At 36.2% G+C, this 25,736-nt stretch overlaps 2 pseudogenes; both read right to left on the bottom strand.

The window, feature by feature from the left end:
- Positions 1 to 483: 483 nt before the first annotated feature.
- Positions 484 to 3,460, bottom strand: LOC120131163 (annotated as a pseudogene).
- A 1,075-nt stretch (positions 3,461 to 4,535) lies between these two features.
- Positions 4,536 to 25,667, bottom strand: LOC120131152 (annotated as a pseudogene).
- Positions 25,668 to 25,736: the final 69 nt, after the last annotated feature.

Genomic DNA, 25,736 nt, shown 5'->3' with positions numbered 1-25,736 from the left:
GTTGGAAGGCATCATGTTTTAATATCATAACATGTGCAAGAAATGTTTCATGTTATACATATACATCTATATATGTCTGTAATTCACAAGACCTTTACATTCAAATAGAGCTTTTATTCAGTTGCATTATTGTTTATATTATGTTTTTTTTTCTTAAAGGTGATTTTTTTTATTGTAGCTGCCGCTGACTGCTTTGAATGTTTCAAAATAGCAACCATAGAAAAGCTTGATATTATTTTAATATTTTAAACACTTTTAAACATCTACCTTATTTTATATTTTTTAATAAAGATAAACTTTAGTAATTTATTCAACGTTTTAAAACTTGAGAACTGGTAAAAAAACACATTATATATCTACATTTGATTTATAAATTTATTTACCAAGTCATATATAAGCATAATTGCTATTAAAATTACTTGCACCAAATTAAAATGTCGTGTGCTATAATTGGCAAAAAAAAAATTTACATACAATAAAGTGTTAGTAAAGAGAATTATAAGTGATGCAGGTGGCAACAATGGAGGAGATACAGATGAATAATGAAGGAAGTAAGGTAACATTAAGAGCCTAGACACACCCAAGTAGCCAGACATACTGAGGCACAGAGTAAGGGATCCCAATATGGAAGTTTAGGACAGAGTATGCCAACCAAAACCATGATTTCAGAAGCCGGCAGAACTTTCCTGCAATCAAGTTAAATAGCATGTATGTCATCCATTCGCTGCAAACTCGGAGCTTATTTTTTACCATCATGCTCCAAATGAGCTCGATGGTACAGTTAATATGCTTATTTTTCATATTTGAACTTACCTTTCTTCGAACATGTTGCTGATGTAGGTTCCAACAATTATGTTTACAGGAAGTACTGTTAGGCCAAGACATGCAAGAAAGATGGCCACGCTGTTGGTTGACCATATAAAGTAATACGCAGTGATGACACTTGCTTCAGCAAGTAATATCTCCATTGCATATTTAAGCATAAAATAAACATAGTTGCACCTGTCGAACAATAGCAGAAATTCGGGAAAGACCAATGCAAAGTTAGTTCAGATACTATAAGTTCATGTAAAGCTAAACTGAAAATGAAGGATCAACTTAATAACACCTTCACAGATGGCGTGAGTAACCTGTATGCTGATACAATTGAAGTGACAGGCTTGCTAGTTTTCTCACAAGAATCTTCCTCATCGTCATATTCTTGGTCTCCATTTTGGCCCTGTTTGGATTCCATGTTTAAAAGCAGTGGCTGCGTGAAACAGTTATCTACTGTATAGTTCACCGCTGAACCTAGAACAGGCAAAGTTTGTTCCTTGAATGAACCGTTGAATGACATTGTCCATGGATGGAATTGTGTATGTAAGATAAAATGCCGGCTTTCTATACAGAGTAAAAAACGTTGGATCCAGAACAGCCCGACTCATAATAAAATATATCAAGCAATGCAGAAAATGACAATACTTTGATATGGTATAAGATGAACTAAAAAGAAACAATAATAATTGCAAGATGTATTCATAAGTGTTCAGTCTTGTTGACCAACCAGCATGGCCTTCCTGTGGCCTTATGTTCGTCTTGATCTCTTGAGGAGGCTCTCTAAAATAAATCCACAACCAAAATAAGTAGACAAGCCAGCAAACAGCCATAACCCAACCGGGCAACGTGTCTTGGTTAAACGTGAGATTGTAAATCTTAAAATCAGTTTGGAATAAGCAAGCTAGAGCTGGACCGCATGCCATTCCGAGGGCACTTGCACTAACAAATCCTGCAGATGCAAGCATCCTCAGTTTATGTGGCACACAATCACTGATATAACACCTGTTTACAGCTCTAGCAGAAGCTAACCTGGGAATGGCATTAGCCCAAACTTGTTCATTAAAATAGTAATAGTAGTGAAGATGAATCATTCAAAGGAACGAGAGGCATAAAGCACTTATTGATGCAAACCTCTTTCCGGATAACTGACCCACAAAATAGCCGACCGACAAGAAGAACAACAATTGAATTAAGATCAAATGCCAGGGCATACAAGGTGTTCCCGATGAGAAGCACAATGCTGCTAAACACAAGTGGCCTCAAGTATGATCTGTTCGACCATGCACTAAAATAAACTGAAGAGAATACTTGTGCAACAGCCATTGAACCAATTACAACGCCACAAACAGTTGCTGAAGCTCCGAGGCTAAGGGAGTAATCGTCTGCTGTTGGGACAATAATATATGTTTTAACCATATATAGAAATGTGTTAACCAAATTCAAGAGCAGTGACATGAAATGATATCTCTGCTCGGCAGCAGCATCTTCCGATGGACTTGGTAGATCATCTTGCATAATAAATGCATGTTTCCCAAAAAACTCGAGAAAACTTGTTGAATTTGATAATCGGTTTACTGCTGTTTTTATAGAATGGGTCACAGGGTCCTGCAAGTTTCACATGTGATTAGAAATTTGACAAAGACAAAAACAGAGTATTGAACACTGTCTAAATAGTGAAAGGATTGAAGAAAAAACCGGGTTGGATAAAGCAGGCTGATCATATATTGATACGTAGTTCCCTTGATGATCTTGCAGGTCTGCGAGATTGCGAGATATGGCTCCAACAACGGCCCCAATACCCTGCATGAATGGTCAACCAGTAGCTGATAAAGCTGATTAATGCTGGTATAAGTTATCTGCGTGTCATGTATCAAAGGAAAAAAAAGAAACTACAACTACCAGAAATTTCTGTACAATACATTAAAAACATAATAAAAGAGCAGAGAAAATCGATTCTGAAATCGGATGCATTACCACATGCCTAAAAACTTGTCGAAGCTGAGAATAAGGATGATCCGCACGGGTTTTGACATAGAGTTAGTGAATCTATAGCCAAAGCGCTTATCAAATTTCTTCAAAATCTTTCTCAAGCCAGTTGCATTCATCTCAACAAAGAAGAGAAGCCTTAAAAGATCATATCCTACTCCTCTATATGCTTCTCGTAACTCGAATATTTTGGATCCGTCGGGCCGCTGCAAAATTTCATCATGCTGCTCCCTAAGATCAGACAATCTGTTTGCCAGTTCTCCTTGTTGTTCCAGCAGAAACAATACAATCTTTTCAACCTAAAAATTGAACCCCCCACCAAGCAAAGAAAGAAAGCAGTAAACAGGCTCGTCTTTGCATTACTTCTTGCTGTAGATCAAATTCATCAAATTTGTTTAAGCTTACTTGACTATCTAGCATTCTTGAGAAGTCCTTGAGAACATAATGGTGATCTTGAGCTCCAACCTCCAGTTGTTGAGCATATCGGTTGACTTTCTTCTTCAATAGCTTGTAGTTGATATAATACCTGAAGAAATTACAAAGTAAACAACTATCAATCAGAGTTTACATATGCACATACAATCATACCCTTGCCATTCTTGAATCTGCGACTCTTTCAACTTCTTCCTAAAGGCCACCATCTTTCAGTCAAAACTCCAGCTCACTCCTGTAAACAAAAACAACCAAAATACAATACGAATGTAAAACAACAATCTATATTTCTTTAGAATCAAGTATACAAATTCACACTCAAAGATACTTTCTTTATGTATCAGCGAATTTTGAATCTTAAAACTCCAGAAAAGTTGCACCGAATGAAGGAAAGAAGGATGGGGGCCATTGGACCTTTAAACGGAACCCCAGAAATATGAACAAAAGATAAAAAGAAACAATCTTTAATTCGAACACGTTGGTCATATGAGTTGAGCACAAGCGTAGGTGCCAGTAGACATATTAAGCAAAGACTTTCAAGTACTAGGAATGTAGATTACTGGGGGGAAAACAAGAGATTAAAGGGAGCACCTTTACAACTTACAAGGTCACTGGATGAGAATCAGAATCAGAATCAGAATCAGAATATAATATTACAACCCAAAGAAAGGGGCAAAGAGGGTGGATTCCCCGAGTTTGGGGGGGATAAAACAGAAAATAATGATCAAAATCTAGAAAATAAAGTTTCTGTTTTTATTTTTTATCGAAAAAGAACAATCTAGTCTAGGAAATGAAGGGCTTGAGGAAACCGCGCCAAACTTAGAAGTGGTTCGCAAAGACAAGTTACGATGTTGATAGTACTCTATGACTACAAAAGAAAGAGACCTGACATTCAGATGCACGTGTTTGACTCACCGCAATTAGAGGGATTCTCCTGGGTTTATACATTTTGGGACTATCGAATCTAAGGGTAAAGTATACCACAGGCCCTTAAACTATATTAAATAATCATTTTGGTCATTAAATATTTAACAATTACAAAATGATCACTTTATCAACAAATTTAATAGTATATGAGATGTCTTAAGATATATTAAAATAGTTAAAGATGAAAAACAAATAGCATGTACATATAAGAGCAAAAGGTCATTATCTCATTATCTGCAACTCTGCATGCCCCATGTGTCATTAACAGCAAGCTTTAATCATAATTAGCAGCCGAAATGAAGTTTTTAAGTAGTGCTTAACTAAGAGAAACAAACCCACTCCCCAACACCAATCATTGAATTCAATTTGATGCTCTTCAAATCATATGGCCAGAGACTTGTGTGATCTACACGCTGTGATTAGTCGAGTCTAATAACTTCTCGTCCTCCCTTGGGATGTCGGCCATGGGAATCTGACCGCTAGACTTGGTAATTTTATTCCACTCGTTTTCTACTCGAAAGATTATCCATTGGAACCTTCTGAGCATCTCTAGGGCCGTAACGGCAAACACTGTTAAGTAGTTGTGGCGGAGATGAGCAGACAGTTTGTCCGTCCATGTGCGCCGCAAGACCAAGTTGCTCCAAGAACCCAAAAATAAACCTACCAAATGAACGATGAGGCAATTATGCATGCAAGCCAACTGTTGATGTGGTGTAAGCATCTTGCGTAACGAAATTGCATGAATGATTAAGAGCACCTAAGACTTTTACCCATTGTCGCCCATATAACAGATTGGGACAACAATTTGGCTTGTTGAACTTGAAAATCCTAGTGAAGACACTGAGAAAATAAAGGGAAGAAAACATCAAAATGCATGCACGATATTAATCAATCATTACAGCATTTGTAGCCTTTTATGGTTCGAAAAAGGTAAATTGAGTTGAAGCGCATATTACAAATCAAGAAGTGCCAGAGTGCTCCCACAAACAAAAGCTATATATTATTAGTTGTCATGCAAAATTATTAGTTGTCATACAATTAATAATAGTTGTATAATATATAATAATGGTTCATAATACATTGTAAGTTGGCAACAATAATGGTTCATAGTTGGCACTAATAATGGTTGAAAAGTGACATGGCAAAAATCTCACATTTAGTCATTGTAATTTAGGGTATTTTCAAGATTAGTCCTTAAAGCTTCTACTATAAATACCCTAGCTCATTTAGCTTCAAAACCATCCAAAGCATTCTAGCTTTCTTCCAATACTAGAGAGAATTTAGAGAGTTTCTTGAGAGTTGTTTTCTCCTTTTTATCAAGAGAGAATTATCATTGTTTTCTCCTTGGTAGATTGAGAGAAGTTGTAATTCCTATTTTCTTATAGTGAAATTCTTCTACCGTTGCCCGTGGTTTTTACCCTATATTATTTAGGGATTTTCCACGTAAATTTTGTGTCTTCTTTATCTTCATTTTTATTTTCTCAAATTATCAGTTGCGATTTTGCTCTATCTGATAGCCATCTTCCGCAACAATTGGTATCAGAACTAGATTAGAGTGTATAATATCTGCTTATTGTCTTTGTGGTTGCCACGAAAAGGTGGATCCTCCAACATAAGAAAGTAAGAAGTTATTACTCATTCTTTGAAGGTTCTAGAGAACTATTCACGATAGTGAAATAGTGTGAGCTATCCGTAAAAGAAGCTATGGCAACGAAATTTGATATGGAAAAATTCAATGGGAGAAATTTCTTGTAACACCCCCAACCCGTATCCGACCCGGGTACGAGTCCGAAGTGTCACATTGACTTTTCAAACCTTGACTCTTAAGAAAAATCCCGGGAAATTTAAAACTTTATTTAAAACAAAATACAGACTTTATCAGAGTGCTCATACTTAATGACTTATTACATGCCAACACTTTATACATAAACAAATACATACTTTGTCAAACATTTCTGATCTGATCTTTTGGTAAGGAAACTGACCTGTCTTGCTCCGCATCACTCTTTACTCTTCTCGAAACCTACGTGTGAAACAATCACACGCTAAGTCGAAGACTTAGTGAGGCATAACGACTTATAATGCACTTTCAAACATATATCGATACATGCATGTTCTTTTCTATCATGTTATAGCAATTCCATGCATTCTTCGTATCATATAAAATCATATCAGATTAATTACAGTAAATACATACAGACACATAATTCATCATATGGTTCACGTAACACATTTCAAACCACTTATAAACCCATCGTATACATATCACATTCAGTATGCTTGTTTAATTACTTTATTAGCCCATGTACACTAGTGAGAACTTAAGGTATGTGAGTACATTGAGGTTGTGCACACATATGCTGTCACCACAGCTCGATCAATGTCCCGAAGGACCAGTCCATAGATTCCGAAGAACCTAGGTAATCAGTCCATATGTCCCGAAGGACATAGGTAAACAGTCCGTATGTTCCGAAGAACATAGGTAAACAGTCCATATGTTCCGAAGAACATAGGTAAACAGTCCATATGTCCCGAAGAACATAGGTAAACCCTCGACCCTTGGCATGCCAACTATACCCCTAGCTCTCATATCACATAACATGGGCATTATCCTTTATAACAGTTCACATTACTTATTCATATTCTTTCTCTTATAACCACATATCTTTTCTTTTCTGTCACATACCACAAGTTTGTGTAAACATACATCTAATATCATATGTTGCATATAATCACGTAGATCTTATCTCATAACATATACTTGTTTTCACATATATATTTCATATCACATGCCATATAAGCTCATAGCTTCTTTCACATATACATGTAGTCACATAGCTTCTTTTCATATTCTCATAGGATCACATAGTTCATATCTTATACTTTGTTTTCTCATGTTCACATATATCATGTCATATGGCTCATATCTTTCTCATGCAGTCACATAGTTCAGTTTCACATATGTTCATATATATACATTACATAGCACATACTTCTCATAACATTACATTCAAAAGCATGTTAACACATATAATCATGCATACATATAATTCATGTCATTCATATACGTATAATCATATATTCATGCATTCTAACAGAGGAAATAGACTTGTCGCAAGTCTTGTTTCCATTTAGCACCATAAACTAATTAATATGCACTCACCTGGCCTCACTAGTCCATTCCAATCTCTTATCTTCCCTTTTTATCGATCTTACTTGTCAATGATTCCGGAACTCGTTTAGGCTCTGAATCTACATAAATGTACATTTTGAGGCAATCATTAGATACCTACACCTTGTAATTGGATACTAGCAACTTAAACGAACTTATTAAACCCATATTCACAATTTTCCTTTAGGGAATCGGTTCCCCCCCTATGGGGTATCGATTCCCTCCAGACATTCTGGAATTCTGTTGTTTGAAGGGGTATCGGTTCCCCTTGAATGGGTACCGATTCCCCTTGCCCAGAAATCATATTTTCAACCCGAAAATTACTTCATTTTCCCTCAAACACTTCATATATCATCTCCTTTCCATTCTTAACTCTAGTACACATACTTAAACCAATCTATATTCATTTATTTCATCTTAAACCTCAAAATCCTATCTTCCATATGTAATTCAAAAATCATATCAAATTTTCTATATGTTCAAAATCAAATTCTATCACTCCAAATCTCTTAATCTAACCATTGACAAGTCAAATTTAACTTCAAATTCTACTTATCAATTCTTTTCCAAAGTTTCATATAAAATCTCCAAATCTTTAATCTCTCTTAACCCCTCCATCGTTTGTTTTTAAGATGATTTAAGCTTTCCTTAAGCTTAGTTATCATCTAATAATCAAAACCCAACCTTAAAATCAACAATTCATTTACAAACAAAGAAACTTACCTTTGGCTTGCTCTCCCACGTATGAAGAAGAAGAAAGGAGAAGAGCACTCTGGAGAGTTCTCTCCTTTTTTCACGTGTATATCATTCCTTGAATGATCAAATGACCATTTAACCCTTAATTTCCTTTAATAATTACTAAATAACCTTCAATATATATTCAAATAATCATTGAATTATTTCATTCTTCTACTTTAGTCATCAAATTCTGAAACTTTACAATTTGATCACTAACCCGGTATTGAGGATGTTACAAATCTCCCCTCCTTATAAGAAAATTCGTCCTCGAATTTTCACTGCACATCTTAATAGGAACATATCTTCTAATGTTCTTATGTTGCTTCCCTGACTTATTCTTTCTTGTCATCATCAGAAACTTACTTTTTAATCCTTTAGTTTTTCGACTATCTTTTTCGTTTATACCTTCATCTTCTGTTGTATATCATATAAACAATAACCAATAATACCAATCCATTGTTGTCTTTTCTCTCATTCGATTATGCATTTTTCCTTTGACCTTTCTAAAATTCCATATAATGTCACTCATCACGTTGACAGTAACATTCATCTCATTACTCTATATCAAAACTGTCCTCTGTACTTCCATATTTATCGTATCTGATCCTTTAAATCAATCCCTTTCATTTCTTTATTCCTTCTTCCTTATACATAAATCATATATTTCCTTTCATATTCACACTCTTGTCTTATCACTTATACTCATCTTTATGTACCAATCTTCATTGCATCCTCATTACTCTAATAACCCATTTCTTATACATAACTTCATTCTTTATCATTTCTTATACTTGTATTTTCCTTCCTGAAAGTTCCATGCAAATACTTATCTCTGTTTCTACATCATAGCTATCTGCTCAGAATATAAATTATATTCAAATTCATATCATAATCAATTAACTCCACTATATCTTTCCTCCAATCTTATAACTCTAGCACCTTTACTCTGACAGCTAGATAATAACTTTGGTTCAGTCTAGGGCACAAGCCCTCTTATACCAATCATATACATTCTTTCCAATCTAAATTATCTTAACATTCGCTTACTCAACTTATCAATTTCACCTCTATTCTCATACATCCTGAAATTTCTTTTACTCAAACTCAACATTCTGACTTCCTGTGTCCTATAATCTGATCATCGATATACATATTCTCAAACTCTTCTTATCAATCCTCAGCTTTACTTAAATATACAAATTCTTACTTCCTTTTCCTTTACTATACCACATTACTATGATCCAAATATGCAACTGTATCCAGATCCATTACGGATTTGGTTCTCATATCCTGACAATATCTTATAATCTTATAATTCCAGTACATTTTTATCACATACTCTAGTTAGCCCATACTAACTCTTTTCATCTTAACTGCAAACCCTTATCATAAACATACTCTTGTTTATACGCAATACTATCACTTCGTTTCAAACTCATAAACTCTGACTTTATACATCTTATACACTTGTCACTGATGCACTTATCCTTAAGTTCTTCTATACGTACTCATCACGTCCTTAGATCTTTTTAACATTCTTATGGTGACACCCGTTCACCATATTCTATCTTATCCACATAATAACTCTATATCGTTTTTCCGATTTCAAACGATGAAAACTTTCTATCATTATTCAGATATGATTTCAGCTTTCTGAAATCAACTTTTGATCTTACTAGGCATTTCCTGAGGTGTCCGCTCTTCATCCTGCCTGGCCAGGGCAAGTGAATAGCTATCACAATCAGGAATATCACCTTTCACTTACTTTGAAATTATCACGATCGGATTTCTACTGTATTAAACTATTCTTATTCTATTAGCAAGACAACATATTCCTTACACTATCAGATCAGAAATTTTTCAATCTATGTTGGCATGTACACCTTTTATGACACTTTGGACTTCGGTTTATGCCGAGAATCGGCTAAACCTGGCTCTGATACCATTAAATGTAACACCCCCAACCCGTATCCGACCCGGGTACGAGTCCGAAGTGTCACATTGACTTTTCAAACCTTGACTCTTAAGAAAAATCCCGGGAAATTTAAAACTTTATTTAAAACAAAAATACAGACTTTATCAGAGTGCTCATACTTAATGACTTATTACATGCCAACACTTTATACATAAACAAATACATACTTTGTCAAACATTTCTGATCTGATCTTTTGGTAAGGAAACTGACCTGTCTTGCTCTGCATCACTCTTTACTCTTCTCGAAACCTACGTGTGAAACAATCACACGCTAAGTCGAAGACTTAGTGAGGCATAACGACTTATAATGCACTTTCAAACATATATCGATACATGCATGTTCTTTTCTATCATGTTATAGCAATTCCATGCATTCTTCGTATCATATAAAATCATATCAGATTAATTACAGTAAATACATACAGACACATAATTCATCATATGGTTCACGTAACACATTTCAAACCACTTATAAACCCATCGTATACATATCACATTCAGTATGCTTGTTTAATTACTTTATTAGCTCATGTACACTAGTGAGAACTTAAGGTATGTGAGTACATTGAGGTTGTGCACACATATGCTGTCACCACAGCTCGATCAATGTCCCGAATGACCAGTCCATAGATTCCGAAGAACCTAGGTAATCAGTCCATATGTCCCGAAGGACATAGGTAAACAGTTCGTATGTTCCGAAGAACATAGGTAAACAGTCCATATGTCCCGAAGAACATAGGTAAACCCTCGACCCTTGGCATGCCAACTATACCCCTAGCTCTCATATCACATAACATGGGCATTATCCTTTATAACAGTTCATATTACTTATTCATATTCTTTCTCTTATAACCACATATCTTTTCTTTTCTGTCACATACCACAAGTTTGTGTAAACATATATCTAATATCATATGTTGCATGTAATCACGTAGATCTTATCTCATAACATATACTTGTTTTCACATATATATTTCATATCACATGCCATATAAGCTCATAGCTTCTTTCACATATACATGTAGTCACATAGCTCTTTTCATATTCTCATAGGATCACATAGTTCATATCTTATACTTTGTTTTCTCATGTTCACATATATCATGTCATATGGCTCATATCTTTCTCATGCAGTCACATAGTTCAGTTTCACATATGTTCATATATATACATTACATAGCACATACTTCTCATAACATTACATTCAAAAGCATGTTAACACATATAATCATGCATACATATAATTCATGTCATTCATATACGTATAATCATATATTCATGCATTCTAACAGAGGAAATAGACTTGTCGCAAGTCTTGTTTCCATTTAGCACCATAAACTAATTAATATGCACTCACCTGGCCTCACTAGTCCATTCCAATCTCTTATCTTCCCTTTTTATCGATCTTACTTGTCAATGATTCTGGAACTCGTTTAGGCTCTGAATCTACATAAATGTACATTTTGAGGCAATCATTAGATACCTACACCTTGTAATTGGATACTAGCAACTTAAACGAACTTATTAAACCCATATTCACAATTTTCCTTTAGGGGGAATCGGTTCCCCCCCTATGGGGTATCGATTCCCTCCAGACATTCTGGAATTCTGTCGTTTGAAGGGGTATCGGTTCCCCTTGAATGGGTACCGATTCCCCTTGCCCATAAATCATATTTTCAACCCGAAAATTACTTCATTTTCCCTCAACACTTCATATATCATCTCCTTTCCATTCTTAACTCTAGTACACATACTTAAACCAATCTATATTCATTTATTTCATCTTAAACCTCAAAATCCTATCTTCCATATGTTATTCAAAAATCATATCAAATTTTCTATATGTTCAAAATCAAATTCTATCACTCCAAATCTCTTAATCTAACCATTGACAAGTCAAATTTAACTTCAAATTCTACTTATCAATTCTTTTCCAAAGTTTCATATAAAATCTCCAAATCTTTAATCTCTCTTAACCCCTCCATCGTTTGTTTTTAAGATGATTTAAGCTTTCCTTAAGCTTAGTTATCATCTAATAATCAAAACCCAACCTTAAAATCAATAATTCATTTACAAACAAAGAAACTTACCTTTGGCTTGCTCTCCCACGTATGAAGAAGAAGAAAGGAGAAGAGCACTCTGGAGAGTTCTCTCCCTTTTCACGTGTATATCATTCCTTGAATGATCAAATGACCATTTAACCCTTAATTTCCTTTAATAATTACTAAATAACCTTCAATATATTCAAATAATCATTGAATTATTTCATTCTTCTACTTTAGTCATCAAATTCTGAAACTTTACAATTTGATCACTAACCCGGTATTGAGGATGTTACATTTCTCATTGTGGAAATTGAAGATGAAGGCCATCCTAGGAAAGACGGTTGTCTAGCAGCTATCAGTGAAAGGCCGATAGATTTCACAAATGAAAACAAATGGATCGAAATGGACAGAAATGTTATGGCAAACTTTCATCTAGCATTAGCAGATGAAGTATTGTCAAGCATCGAGGAGAAGAAGACAGCTAAGAAGATATGGGATTATCTCACCAAATTGTACGAGGCCACATCGTTGCACAATAAAATTTTTCTTAAGAGAAAATTGTACACTCTTCGTATGTCAGAATCTACTTCAGTGACGGAGCACTTAAACACACTGAACACTTTATTTTCTCAGCTTACATCCTTAAGTTGTAAAATAGTAGAACAAGAACGTGTTGAACTTCTACTTCAAAGTCTACCGGATTTGTATGATCAACTCATCATCAACTTGACAAACAGTAATGTCACCAGTCTAGTCTTCGATGACGTTGCAGTTACTGTTCTACAAGAAGAAAATCGGCGCAAGAACAAGGAAGACAGACAAGTAAATCTACAATAAGCAGAAGCGTTGACAACGATGAGAGGGAGATCAACAGAACGTAGCCAAAACAGCAGTCGCAAACATGGTAGATCGAAGTCGAGAAGCAAGAAGAATTTAAAGTGCTACAACTGTGGAAAGAATGGTCACTTGAAGAAGGATTGTTGGAGTCTAAATAAAAACTCAAATCCACAAGGCAATACTGCAAACACTTCAGATGATGGAGATGCTCTATGTTGTGAAGCATCAACCACCGTAGAAGGTAGAAAGAGATATGCAGACATATGGCTCATTGATTTGGGAGCAACATATCACATGACCTCAAGAAGAGAATGGTTCCATCATTAAGAACCTATCTCAGGAGGATCTGTGTATAGTTGCAATGATCATGCCTTAAAGATCATTGGCGTGGGAACCATCAAATTGAAGATGTATGATGGAACAATTAAAGTTGTTCGAGATGTGCGGCACGTGAAAAGCCTGAAGAAAAATTTATTATCCTACGGATTGTTGGATAATAATGCAAGTAAGATTGAAACACGGAAATGAATCATGAAGGTGTTCCGTGGAGCGCTTGTGGTGCTAAAAGGAGAAAAGATAGCTGTAAACTTGTACATGCTGAAGGGAGAAACTTTGCTAGAAGCAGAAGCCTCTGTCGCCTCATGTAGTTCAGATTCTAAAATGTTATGGCATCAGAAACTTGGACACATGTCACAACAAGGAATGAAAGTCCTTGTGGAGAAAAAACTACTTCCAGGCTTAACAAAGGTATCACTTCCTTTGTGTGAGCATTGCATAACAAGTAAGCAGCACCGGTTGAAATTCAACACGTCAAATTCTAGAGCCAAAAGTGTTCTAGAATTGGTTCACTCTGATGTATGGCAAGCACCAGTTACATCCCTAGGCGGAGCAAAATACTTTATCTCATTTATTGATGACTACTCCAGGAGATGTTGAGTGTATCCTATTAAGAAGAAGTCATATGTGTTTTGTACTTTCAAAAACTTCAAAGCGAGGGTGGAACTTGATTCTGGAAATAAGATCAAGTGTTTCAGAACAGATAATGGAGGAGAATACACAAGTGAAGAATTTGATGACTTTTGCAGGAAATAATGCATCAAAAAACATTTCACAGTGGCAAAGACTCCTCAATAAAATGGAGTGGCAGAGCGGATGAACAGAACCTTGTTAGAAATAACAAGAGCAATGTTGAGGGATGCAGGCCTAGAAAAATCATTCTGGACAGAAGCAGTCAATACCTCATGTTATTTGGTGAATCGAGCTCCATCAACTGCAATAGAGCTGAAGACACCAATGGAGATGTAGACTGGTAAACCAACTGATTATTCAAACCTCCATGTATTTGAAAGTATTGTGTACGTGATTTACAGCGCCCAAGAAATTTCAAAGTTTGATTCAAAATCCAGGAAATGCAAATTCATGGGGTATGCTAATGGAGTAAAGGGGTATCGCTTGTGGGATTCCACTGCCCGCAAAGTGATCATTAGCAGGGATGTTATCTTTGTAGAAGATAAGCTACAAAGAAAAGAAGATAATGATAGCGCTGAAAAGTCAGAGACTACACAGATACATGTGGAAAAAGAGTTTGAACAAGGAAATTCTTCTGAAGCAGAACCAACACATGATGAACATAACCAGAGAGTTTTGAAGTTCCAACACTCGTCAATCAGATCGTGTGAGAAGACGTCCCAATTGGCACTCAGATTATGTTATAGAAGGAAATATTGCATATTGTCTTTTAACAGAGGATGGTGAGCCATCAACATTCCAGGAGGCAATAACAACTCAGATGCTTCACTGTGGATGATGACGATGCAAGAAGAAATTGAAGCCCTTTATAAAAATAATACATGGGACCTTGTTCCACTACCACAAGGAAGGAAGCCAATTGGTAACAAATGGGTCTTCAAAATCAAGCGAAATGGTGACGATCAAGTGGAGAGGTATCGTGCAAGACTGGTGGTCAAAGGATATACTCAAAAAGAAGGTATTGATTTCATTGAAATATTTTCTCCTGTGGTTCGACTAACAACAATTCGAGTAGTTTTGGCAATGTGTGCTACAGTGAACTTACATCTAGAGCAGCTAGATGTTAAAACAACTTTTCTTCATGGAAATCTTGAAGAAGAGATTTACATGCTCCAGCCTGAAGGTTTTGAAGAAAAAGAAAAGAAGAACTTGGTTTGCAGGTTGAACAAATCTCTGTATGGTCTAAAGCAGGCGCCGAGGTATTGGTATAAGAGATTTGATTCCTTCATTATGTGCCTTGGATACAACAGACTTAATGCAGACCCTTGTGCTTATTTCAAGAGGTCTGGTGATAACGATTTTGTTATATTACTGTTGTATGTGGATGACATGTTGGTTGCAGGATCCAACAAAGATCATATTAAAGAATTGAATGCACAACTGGCTAGGGAATTTGAAATGAAGGACTTGGGATCAGCAAACAAGATTCTAGGGATACCAATTCACCGAGACAGAAGTAATATGAAGATTTGGCTTTCATAAAAGAATTACTTAAAGAAGATCTTGTCACGATTCAGCATGTAAGATTGTAAGCCAATTTTTACCATTCTTCCTATTAACTTCAAATTATCCTCCAGTATGAGTCCTAGTAGTGAAGAAGAGATGATGGAGATGTCTCGAGTACCGTATGCATCGGCAGTGGGAAATTTAATGTTCGCTATGATAAGCACAAGACCAGACATTGCACAAACAGTGGGAGTGGTTAGTCGGTACATGGCGAATCCAGGCAAAGAGCATTGGAATACAGTAAAGAGGATCCTGAGATACATCAAAGGGGCCTCAAATATTGCATTATGTTACGGAGGATCAAATTTACTTATCAATGGGTATGTTGATTCTGACTATGCAGGGGATTTGGATAAAAGCAATCTACTACATGATATGTGTTTAAAGTTGCTGGTGGAGCTGTAAGCTGGGTTTCAAAATTGCAGTCAGTTGTGGCTACATCCACAACATAAGTAGATATGTAGCAGCTACACAAGCCAGTAAAGAAGCAATTTGGTTGAAGATGCTATTGGAAGAGCTTGGACACAATCAAGAGTATGTCTCTCTGTTTTGTGATAGTCAAAGTGCGTTGCATCTAGCAAGAAATCCAGGATTTCATTCAAGGACAAAGCACATACGAGTTCAATATCATTTCATTTGTGAAAAGGTGGAAGAAGGGACGGTAGATATACAGAAGATCCATACCAAAGACAACATAGTAGATTTCATGACGAAGTCGATCAACGCTGATAAATTTATATGGTGTCGATCCTCTTGTGGCCTGTCAGAAACGTAAGCAACATGAAGTTACAAGGTAGAAAGAATGGTGTGAATATATGATTATTCTAATCAAATCTCCAAGTGGGAGATTATTAGTTGTCATGTAAAATTATTAGTTGTCATACAACTAATAATAGTTGTATAATGCATAATAATGGTTCATAATGCATTGTAAGTTGGCAACAATAATGGTTCATAGTTGGCACTAATAATGGTTGAAAAGTGACATGGCAAAAATCTCACATTTAGTCATTTTAATTTAGGGTATTTTCAAGATTAGTCCTTAAAGCTTCTACTATAATACCCTAGCTCATTTAGCTTCAAAATCATCCCAAAGCATTCTAGCTTTCTTCCAATTCTAGAGATAATTTAGAGAGTTTCTTGAGAGTTGTTTTCTCCTTTTTATCAAGAGAGAATTATCATTGTTTCTCCTTGGTAGATTGAGAGAAGTTGTAATTCCTATTTTCTCATAGTGAAATTCTTTTACCGTTGCCCGTGGTTTTTACCATATATTATTTAGGGATTTTCCACGTAAATTTTGTGTATTCTTTATCGTCATTTTTATTTTCTCAAATTATCAGTTGCGATTTTACTCTATCCGATAGCCGTCTTCCGCAACATATATGTCACTGTCAGGAAAAGGATGTGTCATCATACCTAAGGTCCCAATCACGAGTTACGTCCCAATAAAATGAAGTAGAGTGAGTTGAAAAAACTTGAGAAAAGCCAGAGGCGACGATAAACATATGTCCACCTATCAAGTAAGACATGATATTTAAGGGCTGAAAGAAAAATCATAGGGTCTAGGTCGAATATTTTAAAGCTGAAAACCATATGCAAAGATGTTAAAATAGATAGAAGAATAATCAGGTCAGATAGCCCATATGAGATAAACCAAGTGTGAGCAAGCAAACCAAAGCACTGAAAAGCACAGGGTGTGCTAACATTATACAAATTGCCAGTTTGCAGTTCCATATCCATGGCTGACTTACATGTAAATTAAGGAGAGACGGGACTCAAACGCATTACCATTTAAAAGTGTCTTCTTTTCTTTTGTGTCCTTTTACTTCCGCAGACATTGCATTAGCCTCCAAATATAAGGAATAACAAGCACTACTGGAATTGCAACCAAGTGACTACCACAAACTGAGTTAGCTTCAAACTATGCAATTGTTACAACCTACAAGCCAAGACAACCCACATTTATTCATCTAATAAGATTGACCTTATATCAATACAAAAAGCTTTCACAGTTCAAAGTTATGGTATGAACTGGCCAACTCCATATCTAAGCATAAACATATTTAGTACTTCATAAGACAGGTTACACCCCTCACTGTTTCTTTCTTTACATAATCACTAAATGATAGAATAAAACAGGTTCGCAGGCAGCATCGAGAACGGGTTTAATCACACTTCATCCAAGCAATTAAATAGCATTATTCTGAGGTATTACAGACATAATATTAAGCCATCGGTTGAATTAGTTTTAATTGAATTACCTGGGAATGAACCATTCTACAGACTGAATGCTCCAAATCTGAAAATACCTTCACATGATAAAGATTATAAAAATTAGGTAATAAATCCATGTCCACTTATGGATCCAAATTCTAATAACATAACCTTAAATAGGTCCAGCGGGATAGGTATGGATGAGAAATCAAGAAAACAATCAATGATATGTGATATATTTTAATATTTGTATGATTGTATCTAAACACTGGGAAACATTTTCCACAACAGTAAAGTACGATATAAAAAAGTTTCACGGGATTTTTCTGATAAAGGGTACAGACCTAATAATTAATAGAAATGAAATAAGTTGGGGTATAGTATAGATTCAGCCTTAGACATGGATGTTAGGATTTCAGCCAAGAAAAAGTCAGGAAATGAAATGAGCTATCATGCAAAAAACTAAACAAGTAAAAAATGTGAATGCTTGTCAGCCATAGAGAACCTCTGAGTAAATGCTACTTAAAAGGAAAAAATCAAAGAGAGATAATGGAAAATACATCCAAAATAAAGAAAAGGTGATCAGTAAATGTAGCTTGCTAGTTCAAGTACAAAGGAAATAAAGCACAGTAGAGACTTGCCTGTGTAGAATCAAAATAGAGTAAAAACTCTAATTGATTGAGAAGAAGAAAAACTATTTAGAATAATCTCACAAAATTGTAAAAGGGAAGAACTCTTAAGAAAGCTTTCAAATGCTTATAATTAAGCTTTGATTGTTGGATGATAAAACTCAAATACAAGTATGGTATTTATAGGTTACAAGAAATAATCTAGACCACTCATTAAAATAAGCACTAAATAATCTAAACCATTGAAATTAAAACATGAGAAAAATACTTAATTTTCACCTAACTAAATTGATGTAAGCAATGACATCAAAACTAAATTGATGTAAGCAATGACATCAAATTAATTTATGTGTGAACTTATTTAGGCTAATATTGATTTTTCAACACTCCCCTCAATGTTAGCCTCCATTCTTTGAATCACGCCATGCTGACGACGGAAATGTTCAAACTTTCCAACACTCAAGCTTTTTGTAAACAAGTCAGCAATTTGCTCATCTGTCTTGATTTGCCTCATCTCAATCTCTTCTTGCAAAACTTTTTCCCTAACAAAATGGTAATGTACTTCCACATGTTTAGTTCTTGCATGAAAGACAGGATTCTCCGCCAGCCGAATTGCCGATTGGTTGTCACAATACAACGAAATTGCATAATCTACTGGTTGATGTAGATTATTCATCAACTGTATCAACCATGTACTCTCTTGAGCTGCCATTGATGTTGCTCGATACTCAGCTTCAGTGGTTGACAATGATACCGTTGGTTGTCTTTTGCTACACCAAGAAATTGTTCCTGAGCCAAGCTTAAACACATATCCAGTTGTTGATCTCCTGGTGTCATGATCTCCTACATAATCAGCATCACAATAACCAACTAACTTGCAGTCTTCACATTTCTTGTACAAAAGACCATAGTCAATTGTATTCTTCACATATCTCAGTATTCGTCGAACTGCTTCCAAATGAGGCTTCTTTGGATTTTGCATATACCGACTCATCACACCAACCGCATAAGAAATGTCAAGTCAGGTCAAGGTTAAGTAGATCAGACTACCTACCAATTGTCGATACATTGTTGCATCTTCCAAATCTTTTCCTTCATGTGCACACATTTTGATATTTGGTTCCATTGACGTTGAAGTTGACTTGCATTCGAGCATTCTAAACCTCTTCAACAAATCTTTAGCATATTTCTGTTGACATAGAAATATTCCTTCGTGTGTGCGATCAACCTTTAGACCAAGGAAGTGCTTAAGTTGTCCAAGTTCCTTCATCTGGAAACGAACTGATAAATTCTCCTTCGTCTGAAGAATTTCTGCCTCATCATCACCGGTTATGATTAAGTCATCCACGTACACTAGCACGATAGCTAGCTTACCTTCATTGGCTTTGACAAACAAGCTAGAATCTGTAGGTGTTACTGAATAACCACTTTTCGTTAGAAATTCATCAATCTTACCATACCACGCCCTAGGTGCTTGTTTCAATCCGTAGAGTGCTTTTCGCATCTTACACACATATTCAGGATGATCTTGACTCTGAAAACCCATTGGTTGGGTCATGTAGATCTCTCGATCTAGTTCTCCATGAAGAAAAGCATTCTTCACATCCATCTGCCACAAGTTCCAGTCTTTGTTGGCTGCAAGTGCAAGTAAGACTCGTACGGTTGTAAGTTTCGCCACTGGACTAAATATTTCATCATAGTCTAGTCCATACTGTTGAGAGAAATCACTAGCTACCAATCGTGCTTTGTACCTCTCGATTGACTCATCTGGATGGCGCTTTATCTTGTAAACCCATTTGCAAGATATGGGTTTCATATCTTTTATCTTTGGTACAATATTCCAAGTTTGATTTTGCTGAAGTGCATCGATCTCTTCTTTCATAGCTGTCATCCACTCAGAACTCTTTGATGCTTCTTCGAACGTCTCAGGCTCCGTTGCTTCTTCAATTATGGCTGCATTGGCATATTTGGGATTTGGCCTTCGTATTCTTGTTGACATTCGGAGTTGAGATTGTGGAATTGATTATTCTGTTTCACTAGGTCCACCTTCTTCATTTGGTTGTTGATGCACGCCAGTTTGCCAAGGATTCTGAGTCACTCTTTGTTCGACATCATCTCCATTTGGATCTTCTGATTCATCTAAACTTGTTTGGAGTTGAACAGCATGCTCCTCCATCTTTTGTTGTAGCTTGTCTCCAAATTCTCTCGAATCTGGCAACACCTCCTTCTTTAAGGACCACCAAGAAGATGCTTCATCAAATACCACATTTCGTGACGTGTAGCATCTTCCACTATTTGGATCACAACATTTTCACCCCTTTCTCTGGCTGTCATATCCCACAAAGATACATCTAACAGCTTTCTTGTCAAATTTGCTCCGTAAATGATCAGGAATAAACACATAACATACACAACCAAATACTCGAAAGTAGCTAACTGTAGGTTTTATGTTCCATAGTTTCTCAAAGGGTGAAACAAATCCTAACCTTGGTTGAGGAAGTATGTTGATCACAAAGGTTGCAGTCCTCATTGCTTCAGCCCAAAACCTTCTAGGTACATTCTTTGCATGTAGCATACTTCGACAAATTTCTGCAAGATGCTGGTTTTTTCTTTTCGCTACACCATTCTGTTGTGGCGTGTTGGTACAAGTGTACTGATGACGTATTTGGCATTCCCTTAGGTATTGAGAGAACTTGTTTGATCTATATTCTTCTCCGTTGTCTGTGTGCAAGCAACATATCTTCTTTCCCACTTCTCCTTCAGCTGAGTCTCTGAACTCTTTAAACTTTGAGAAAGTATCATATTTTTCTTTCATAAAAAAACCCACACACACCTAGAAGTCATCAATGAATGTTACCATGTACCGCATACTGCTAATTGATTGTTGCTTAACCGGTCCGAACACATCATAGTGAACCAACTCCAACGGTTTTTTTGCTTTAAACTTCGACTCGTCATATGGTAATTGGTGTGCTTTACCATACTGGCATCTCGCACAGACCGTGTCTGTTCTCACGTCTAGTTGAGGAAGCCCCTTAAGCATCGACTTTTTCACCATCACGCTTAGCTTGGAATAGCTAACGTGACCTAACCGCATGTGTCATAGATCTGATGTCTCATTTTCCTTGTCCTGTCTACATATGCAGACTCTGCTGACATCACGTAAATTGATTCCAAACGTCGTCCCTCCATTGTTAGTGTTTCTGAGATTTTGATGTCACAATAAACCTTCACGTCTTGGGGACCAAATAAGACATAATGGCCTGATGATGTTAGTTGAGCCACAGATAGCAAATTTTTCTTCATTCCTAGGACATGGTAAACATCTTGGAGTTGTACCTGGTTAGTATTATATCGAGGCGTAACTATTGTCTTACCGATGTGAGTTATCGGTAACCTTGAGTTGTCAGCTGTCACCACCACACGACCTCCATTGTACTTAGACAGGTTTTGCAACTTCTGTTTGTCACCCGTCATATGATTTGAGCAGCCAGAATCTATGATCCAATCATTCTTGTAGTCAATCCGTTCTGGTGTTATTACCGTGAGAGCTAATTTTTCTTCCTCCGTAGCAAATAACGCTTCAGCATCCCAACCATCTTCACTATTCTCCTTCGAACAAGAAGTAGCAGTATTACTTTCAACATACTTTTTCTTGGTCCAACAGTCTTTTGCCATGTGACCCATCTTCCCGCAGTTATAACACTTGCCATCGAACTTTCTACTATTATCGCGATTCTTGGATGCTCCCCCTGAATGAGGGCCTCCCTTTCCTTGGTAATTTTTCACCTTGTCCTTTTTAGATCCACTGCCAGTATACCGCTGAAAAGTGCCTCTGCTTTTGCTGGTGTAGAGCGCTTCCTCTTCACCCTTCAACGAGACTCCTCCTATTTGCTTGGCCATGGCTTCTTGACCTGCAAGCAAATTTTTGAACTCAACAAGCGATGGCTGTGTCGGCCATCCCTGTACATCGGCAACAAACCCTCGATATTCAGGTCTCAAACCATGGACAATTATTCTTTTTATCTTGGCTTCCCCAATAGCAGCTGTCGGATCTAATTCTGAAATTTCGCGACATATCGACTTCACCTTGTAAAAATATTAGGCAACCGCCATGTCGCGTTGCGCCATTGATAGAAGTTCATTCTCGAGAAGTTGCAATTTTGTATCGTTCCTCTTCGAAAAGAGTGTAACAAAAGTGTTCCATGCTTCCTTTGGTGTTTTAGCATCTCGAATGTGCTCCAATATTTCTTCTTCAATTATGGTCTTTAAAGCAAACATTGCTTTGCCTGCTTTAATTTTCCACTTTCGCAAGATTCCATTGGCATCTTCTGTCGCCGGTTGTGTAACTTCACCACCACCGACAACCTCCCAAAGGTCTTGACCTTGTAAGTATGACTCCATACATGTTGCCCACGTGTTGTAGTTTTTGTTGTTGAGCTTCTTGATTCCTCCAACTACTTGAAGATCACCCATCTTAACGGCAAGGCTTTGACTACACCGAACAAGCTTGAGTAACAAACGTGCAGAGTAATAAATTACTCTAAACACATAGAAGCTCCACAAGGTTTGTAATAATCCCGACAATAACTCAAGAAATATTTTCTGATGTGGAAGATCAGTTAAAAACTGCAGCCACAGAGCATACTCAGAATTTCAAGAGACTTTAAAAGCGTGGCTCGGATACCAATTGTAGAATCAAAATAGAGTAAAACTCTAATTGATTGAGAAGAAGAAAAACTCTTTAGAATAATCTCACAAAATTGCAAAAGGGAATAACTCTTAAGAAATCTTTCAAATGCTTATAATTAAGCTTTGATTGTTGGATGATAAAACTCAAATACAAGTAGGGTATTTATAGGTTACAAGAAACAATCTAAACCACTCATTAAAATAAGCACTAAATAATCTAAACCATTGAAATTAAAACATGAGAAAAATACTTAATTTTCACCTAACTAAATTGATGTAAGAAATGACATCAAAACTAAATTGATGTAAGCAATGACATCAAATTAATTTAGGTGTGAACTTATTTAGGCTAATATTGAATTTTCAACAGCCTGCAGTGGGAAAGCTATCCGTCAGAGTGTTCTCAGAAAGAAGTAACGAGAAGACAAATAAAAATATCAAAGGGGAATACCAAAACCAAAGCTAAAGCAATTTATAGGATTACCTGCAATTTGTATAAAAAAAGATCAGAGCCATCGATAAATGTCAAATAACCCATGGTTTGATGATAACCTGGCAAGCCAAGAAAATGCATTCTACATGTGTACAAGAGATGACTAGCAGTCACATCTGTATATGTATCCATACATATAACCACAAAATCATTATTTTCATATGATAGGTAGTGAGAAATTAACAAGCAAATAATTAAGTAGTAAGGCCATAACCAATAACTGTAACGGTTGAAAGTTGAAACTAATACAAAAGGCTAGTGTGTTGCATATATGCAGTTCAAATTGAGAGAACAGAAAGAACATAATGCCATGGAAAAGGGTAGATATTACATTGGTTGTGATGCAGCCAATGATACTTCTCCATGGGAGTAAAGATAACGGTATGCTGTCATGCTAGTTGGTACTATAATTGTCATCCATACGCTACACTGCACATATCAAAATAGAATCAACAACAGAAATTACAAAAGGAACACATTTTACCGGTAATAGTTGCACCACGATCTAAGGAACAAATTCTCAATAACGTACACAGAAGGTAAGGATTTCAAACAAACGAATTTCTTTAGAATAGTTACCTTCCATATTTCCCTGTGAGTAAGGTGGTTTTGATCAAGATCAAATATTCTAACATAATTTCTTTAGAATAGTTACCTTCCATATTTCCCTATGAATTTTTTAATAATCCAGAAAAACAATTTGAAGGCTGGTTGAACAACATGGAAAATTAAATCTACTGGGTTAATTGTGGTTTTAGTCAAAATTTTCACCTTAAATCCAATTATTTGTCCATCTGCATTATTACAATTTACAAGTAATTATATCAAAATATAATTTTTTAATGACATTCCAAATATACCTCAAACCCCAAACTTTAACAAAGTAGAAGGGTTAAAACAAGAATTAGACGTAATTTATAAGATAATGCCATGAGCTAAAGGTAATACCTAGTATTTAGTTTAAAAGAGAAGCAATGCCTTGATTACATCCATTGAACATAATGACGAGGGATCTCTCCATGTTACTGATTCATTGTTGGTTAAGCATGTTGTCCTTTTAATTATTTTAGTTGTTTTCCAAAATACACGAATCAACTTACATCAATAGTTAAAAAAATTATTATTGTTTTCAGAAGTTACGGGTTCAAGCATCAGGACTGCAATAAGATAGTAATTAAACGTTTATTGTCAAATAGTCGATTGTATTTAGAACAAATATAATTAACAAATAATTCATCAAAAGTAGTTTTTGTCGTCATAAAATTATAGGAGATCAACTAAGAATTCATCCACCAAAATATTCATTAACCCACGCTCAATTTCCCAGACCAACTCTTGTCGTTCTTCAACAAACTTGCCCCACCTTCCTTCCCTGTCCATTTCTCTAACATAAGCCTCCCTTTTGTCCCCATATCCCCATTTTGCTGTCTCCCCGTTGATCCACGCTTTTGTTGCTACCCTAGACATCTCATTCTCGACCACTGTGTCTCTTGTTTCATTTACTTCTTCTCTGAATTGATCAAAAACCAGTTTGTGGGTACTGATATATGAACCAGTTTGCAGCGCACTTTCTTCATCTTCTTCCAAGGACATCCGTTTTCCTAGGTTGACGGGTTCCAGTTTTGCTACACTCTGCTTGATGGCATGGCTTTGATTGAAAGATGAGAATGAGTCTTCTTCATCATCTTCTTCCTGTCCGAAATCCAGCACTGAAAGTGGGCTTTGTTGTTCTTTCTCTTCACTTGCATAGTCATACCGTGTCTTCAAACAGACAAATCCAAACCATTAAACAAATTGTCGCCATATACATGCATATAGCCAAAGTCAACTATGAGTTTCACTAAACGACTACATCATAAGTTGTCGTTAACTTAAACTAAAACATATAGGCAGGCGAAGACACACACACGAATACGAAGCACCAAATAATTATTTGCTTACTTTGTGTCCCTTTGCTGCATTGGCTGCTGCTTTTGTCTCCATATGATCCTTGGTGTCAACTTCATATTCCAAGGAAAACCACTGTCGCACCAGCTTGAGCCATTGCAGCTACAAGGAGCAGAAGTGGATGGCGTCGTCGTGGAGTTATGATCAGGGAAGAAGAAGAAGAAGAAGCTGCAAAACCCGACGGTCGGGATTCGTCGTCAACCAAATCACGGAATGATTTCCAGCGCATGATATCTTTACTCTCACAATCGTCATTTTGATTTCACCCTCCACCTGTGAATTCCTTTTGATAGTTTAC

This window comes from Hibiscus syriacus, unplaced genomic scaffold (genome assembly GCF_006381635.1).
Source record: "Hibiscus syriacus cultivar Baekdansim isolate YM2019G1 unplaced genomic scaffold, ASM638163v2 tig00110549_pilon, whole genome shotgun sequence".
NCBI classification, from domain to species: Eukaryota; Viridiplantae; Streptophyta; class Magnoliopsida; order Malvales; family Malvaceae; genus Hibiscus; species Hibiscus syriacus.
Note: the sequence above shows the minus strand (reverse complement) of the source record. Positions and strands in the feature narration are given on the sequence as shown.